The sequence below is a fragment of the Pristis pectinata genome, chromosome 8 (assembly GCF_009764475.1).
Source record: "Pristis pectinata isolate sPriPec2 chromosome 8, sPriPec2.1.pri, whole genome shotgun sequence".
In the NCBI taxonomy this organism is placed as follows: Eukaryota; Metazoa; Chordata; class Chondrichthyes; order Rhinopristiformes; family Pristidae; genus Pristis; species Pristis pectinata.
In genome coordinates, this window is record NC_067412.1 from 27890408 (window position 1) to 27896553 (window position 6146).

The window sequence follows — 6146 nt, forward strand, 5'->3', positions numbered from 1 at the left end:
AGAGAACCACATTTCAGTCATTGATTTCCAGTTTTATACTTCAAAAGTTCATCAGCAGTCTTCAAGCTCTTTAAGTCCTGAAGATATGAAAGAGGCAAGAGAAATGCCTGTTCTCCTTCATACTTCCTTTTACAGAATCAGTACCAGCTTTAGGGTGTGCCCTTTTAGGACATTTAAGTAGTCGTGTGCTTGTAATATCAGTATGCTATCGCTGCAATATGGAACCAATAAAAATTTGAAGTTGAACGTAACATTTGTCAGGTGAACCTGATTGTATTCATTGCATCAGGTGTAATAATGAAGATGATTCAGCTATTAGCTCTTAGCTAATAGTTATTAGCTATTAGCTGATGCCCAGAGAGAACAGAAGCTTAATAGCCAGGAAGACACTTGGGGTGCTTTCCTGTCTGCAGATAAAATGCTATTCTCATCCAAGTGCCAGAAGCAGTTTTCCAATTGGTCTTAGCTCCCTAGTGAGGGAAGGAACTCCTGCTAATAGTATAGATAGCAAATGGCAACAGGAGAAGAAGTCAGTGCCTGGGACAAAGGAGAAGAGAAATATGTTTTGGGGAAAATTGAGCTTTCTGGGTCAAGATACTGTTTGGTGAAGAAAATGCTACCATTTATAAAGTCCTCAGGAACCTCAAATACACTTTACAACAATGGGCTATTTTCAAGGACCGTCCTTGTTAAGTAGGTAAAAACAAGAGCCAGTTTACACACAGCAAAATTCCACAATAGTGCTTCAGTGGACTGCCTTGGTTGAATTAGTAAAACTCTTGGCTTAAGTCAGAAGGTCACTGGTCACCCTGGAACAACTGGATTTTACTAGACCTGCAACAAAAGGATTTGTCTCCATCATAACCATGAATCAGTGGACTTCTCACAACTGCTACCAGGATGGCAACAGTATGGCCTTCTCGCTAACCTACTATTATACTTAAGTTCTGTTGCTAAGTATGTCACTAAACTGTGACTTTTGCTTGTTAATTAGGCTTCCACCTGACTTCAGCGGGAGCCTGGTTGATGGCCAGATTTGTTTTGTGAAAATGTAAATAGTTAAGAATGGGGTTGGATTTGTACCATATTGTTTGATCCAGATAACTTCCCATCCTTTTCCTGTCCAGCTATGCTGGTAGTGCACTGCTAAAACTGAGGTCTAGATATCCAAGTAGGAATATCCTGGTATGATTAGTATCAGCAACCAAAGGGTTAAGAGCATCATTCTGTATCACATCCCTCAACAGATGCCTTGGGTGCATTAGCGGAGGTGCAAGGATAGATGTTATTTGGCATTCACAAGCAAGCTGGTGCTGAATGTGGGGGACTATGGGTCCTGGGGAAGGAATTTCAAACAACGAATTAAAAGCCTGCTACACCACACACTGCTGAGTTGACATTAAACTGCAGACTGCAGGGGAGGCAGCATGCTGGAAATTAAAGCTCCAGCGTGGAAAAGTGACACTGTGCTGGGAGAAGGGCTTGCGTGGCAGGGAAGGGAGAGGTTGTGGAGCAAGCTTTTATTGTTTAATTAGGATGGCTTTGCAATAAATCATGATGATTTGTTAGCCCAAGACACCAGAACCTTTCTGGAACTTGTGCTATCGTGCAGAAAGTGATCCTAACTTATCTGTAGATAAATAATGCAATACTTAGAGACCCTTTTTATATTGAAATTCCTAGCTCCAGTGCAGAAGCCAAACATAAAGAATTTATTTGTTTGTCTACATTAAATCTCCCCAGAGGACTGCATTGCCCAACTAGTACCAATTCAACATAATAAAAGATATGCGCAAAATATCCAATTATGCAGTATGCAAATATCAGATTGACTTCCCAATGCTCTTCCACATCATCCCGCCCACAGAATTGAGAATGCAGAGAGTACTTGATAATTGAATGCTTCTGTTAAGTGAGCAGATATTGGAAGAAGCCTCACTGCATACATTACTGTTAATGTAATTACTTTTGCTTTTAAGTTCGTGTAAAATGGATATTTTTATGCCTGGATCATGCACAAGGACTGATTTATAGTCAAAACTCCAGGCACACACTCATAACATAAACCACAAACAGTGGACCCACACTGAAACTCATTAAGGTCAAACATAGCAACCACATTCACAGTTCCCACATTCAAACAGAACCAAAGTGTACAATTACACAGTTCCCACTCTGCACACTCTTACAGTATCTAGAAAACAGTCACACGGCACTTTCAGCATAAATTCACATAATTCCCACACTCACACAGCACCTACAACACACACTCTGACACCTGCAATGCACACTGACACTGCACCCACACTGCACACTCACAAGCACCCTCACAGTACGCTCACATAGCACCCACATTGCACACACATACAGCACCTAAAACGCAAACTCCAACACCTACATTGTACACTCACAGTGCACCTACACTCTACACTCACACAGCACCTGCACTGCACTCTCACACAATACCTATACTGCACACTCACACAGCACCGTCACTTCACACACACAAGGCATTTACAATGCTTACTCATACTGCTCTCACTGCACATTCACACAGCATCTATTTTGCACACTCACATAGCAACCACATTGCATACTTACACTGCACCTACAATGCACCATCCAACACCTACATTATACACCCTCAGCGCACCTAAACTGTACACTCTCATAGCACCTGCACAGCACTCTCATGCAATACCTATATTGCGCACTCACACAGCACCATCACTTCACACACACACACGGCATTTACAATACTTACACAGTTCTCACACTACACAGTCACATGGCACCTATGCTGCATACTCATGCTACATCTATAATGCAAACTCACATGGCACTCATACTGTAGACTCACACAGCATCTACAATACCCACTTATACAGCACCCACAACTCACACTCACACATCACAGACAATGCACTTACTCAGCACTCACAAGCATCCTCACTGTACCCTTACATGGCACCCACATCTACAATTCACTGTCACACACCTCTCACACTGCACACTCAACACCAACACTGGATACATATACAGGTTCCACACCCACACAATCAGCACCCTGTCCACACAGCACCAACACACACACGCACAATACTCACACTATACATTTCTGCACCAGATACCCAAATACAATAACTACATTCTCCTGCTTAGCCTCACATAATATACGCCTATGTTGTTAAAAGATCCACATGCCACACGTATTCAAACAACTTCTCATCCACATGACACACCCACACACCATAAGATTTCCGCATATATCATAAGATTCCCACATGCGCCTTCATTACAACACTTTCTCAAGCGAGTTCACTGTGCAATGAAATTTTGAGCTTTCACCAAAATTCAGCTAACTGATGTTGCCATTGGAAATATTTTTTTAAACAGAGCTAGTGATATAAATATATTCCAGAGAGCATGATGTACTGTTGCCCTTGATCAGAATGGCTTTTATTTCTTTAATGGTGTGCAGCTATGGAGCATAAAGAGGGATCTAAGAGAAAGGAAGGAATTGAATAATGCTTTGGAGTACAAGCACTGTGTGTGGGACCTTAGTGAATTATGACATTGCATTATTGTATTTGGCCAGCACTCTACTGAGATCACTTTACAGCAGCAAAGAAACTGATTGCATAATGCCATATTTTTAGTCACTAGGTAACTAACTTCAATGTAATATGAAATGTTATTGTGAATTGGATACTTCGTGCATGTTGCATTGAGTCCATGACTTTCATTCTGAGTTCTCTGCATATCTCACACACTAACATATGGAGAGTCACAGACATGGCCCATCGACAGGTAACATATGCTGTGACTCCATATTCAGTTTTCAAATGGACATGCGTGGCCCATGTGTCATTTACACAGAAGCTGGCTTTCAGAACATCTGTGAGGTCTGCTCCAGTCTGAGCAGGTCCCAGGTTACCAATTGAAGCCTCACTCAGGTAGATCCCCATTTAAAGTATTTGCCTGGTTTCTCATCTGACCTTCAACCGCTGAACCCCACTGAGCCACCCCCACACTCCCTAAACTTACAACACCCAGCTGACCTGCTCCCCTCTCAGCCACCAACCAACAGACTGTTCAAGTCCACTGATTATGTGACCCTCTTGACAATGATCCCTACATTTGACCACCCATTACCTTCCCTGAGCACTGATCACCTGCTGTACACTGATGACAGCCCCAACTATTGATCATACCCCCTCCACATCTTGCTATTCTATACACTATCCTCCTCACCCTGCCTACTGGTCATACACCTCACTGATTTCCAGGCAGGCATCTACCCATCATTCGGTCCTGATCCCTGACATTTCACCTGGCAGTCTTAACTGTGAGTCAGAAGGCTCTGGGTTCAAATCCTACTCCTGATATTTGGCCAGGTAATCCAGGCTGTGCATAAGTGCAGTGTAACCAGTGTACTTGGTTAACTGTGTCTTTCAAAAGCAGGCTCCTTCTGCAGAATCAGGTAAACATAAAATTATCCTATAGCATGATTTGGAAAAAGTAGGGGAGCTATCTAATTTTGCAAGGATTATTCATCTCTCAACCAGCACTAAAAATACATTAACATCTTGTGGAAGCTTACAATGATAAAATGACTGTTGTGTCTCCTACAGCAGAAGTCAATGTCCATAAAATGCTTTTGGAAGCTTTGAAGTTATCAAATAAGTTTATATAAATGCCTTTAAGAAGTTGGCTGAACCCTACCTCAATGCAAAGCTTCTAATCACCTCTTCCAATATCTTGTCACATGATTCATTGTGAAATTTAGTTAATACCATTTCTGTGAAATGCCTTCAGCTGTTTCACTACATTGAAGCTGCTGTATAAATGATGTTGATGATGATGTACTTTCTGCGCTGATGACCTTTCAGAGAGTGCCTCTTTCCACTGATGCTGCATGACCGGTCGAGCTTTTCAAGCATGTATATGAGGCTCTCTGATGGCTCAGCTATTAATCAGGGCTTTGGGTATCAACAAAGTTACTGGCCTGTTTGTTCATTGACATTACAACACTGGCTACACTTCAAAACACACTTATCTGGCTGATCATGAAAGGTGCTACGTAAATGCAGTTTTTTTTTCATTCTCCAACTGCGATGGTTTCTTTTGGGAGGAAAATAAAAGCTATACTCCAATACAGTGGCCCAACTATTTTGATGAACTCAAGCATATAAAATCAAAAAATAGCATCTTGTTTAAACTGATTATAGATGGAGAATTAAAAATATGCACCATGGTTCAGTGACAGACATTGAAAATAAACAAGCAGCTGTGCTACGGATTGCACTGGTTTAGTCACACTGTCTGAATGTTGAGGTAGTGTTGAGTCAGTGTTTGATTATGAGTAAGGAAAGTATTTATCCATCAAATTTCCCATATGTTTTTTCTTAACCCTGCTTCATTGGTTCAATCATTCTGCTGCAAGACATTTCTAATTTATTTTCTTATTTAAATAAAAACTTTGGCCCAGGCAACATAGGTGTTTTGTTTGTCAGAATGACATCAGGGTAGGAGTAGGCCAATGATTTGAAAGGCATCTGGAAGTCTACCACATAGGAAAGGATTGCATTATCATTAACGTTCCACTTGGTCTGACTTTCACTATAATAATCTTTGGAAAACATCCTCCTTGGTCTAATTCTGTACTCAGCTTGACCAAGTTTTCTGTGGTCTGTTCTGACTATGGGAGAAAGAACATTTCTGTACAGTTTAAAAGCAGAAAGTGCTGGTCAGGCACGATATGTGGAGGGAAAACAATAGAGCTAATGGTCCACAGAGACTGCCTGACCTGCCAAGCATTTTAGGTATTTTTTTATTTCAGATTGCCAGAGACTATAGATTGTGGCTTTTGTCCTTCTTGGGGTACCCTGATGACTCAATTGAAGAAAGGGAAAGAGAGGAGAGGGAAAAAAAGGAAGGGAATGTCTGAGAGAAGTGGAAGAGTGGGCAAGGGAGGCGAAGGCAGGTAGGGGAGGGAAGAGGAGGGAAACAGAGGAAGATTTGGGTGGGATATTGGAAGGGATTAGAGGAAAGTGGAGGGGAGGGAAGGTGAGTCAGTTGGGGGAGATAAGGAAAGTGAGGAGTTGGAAGGAAAGGGATGGGGAAGGAAGATAAGGGGAGGAAAG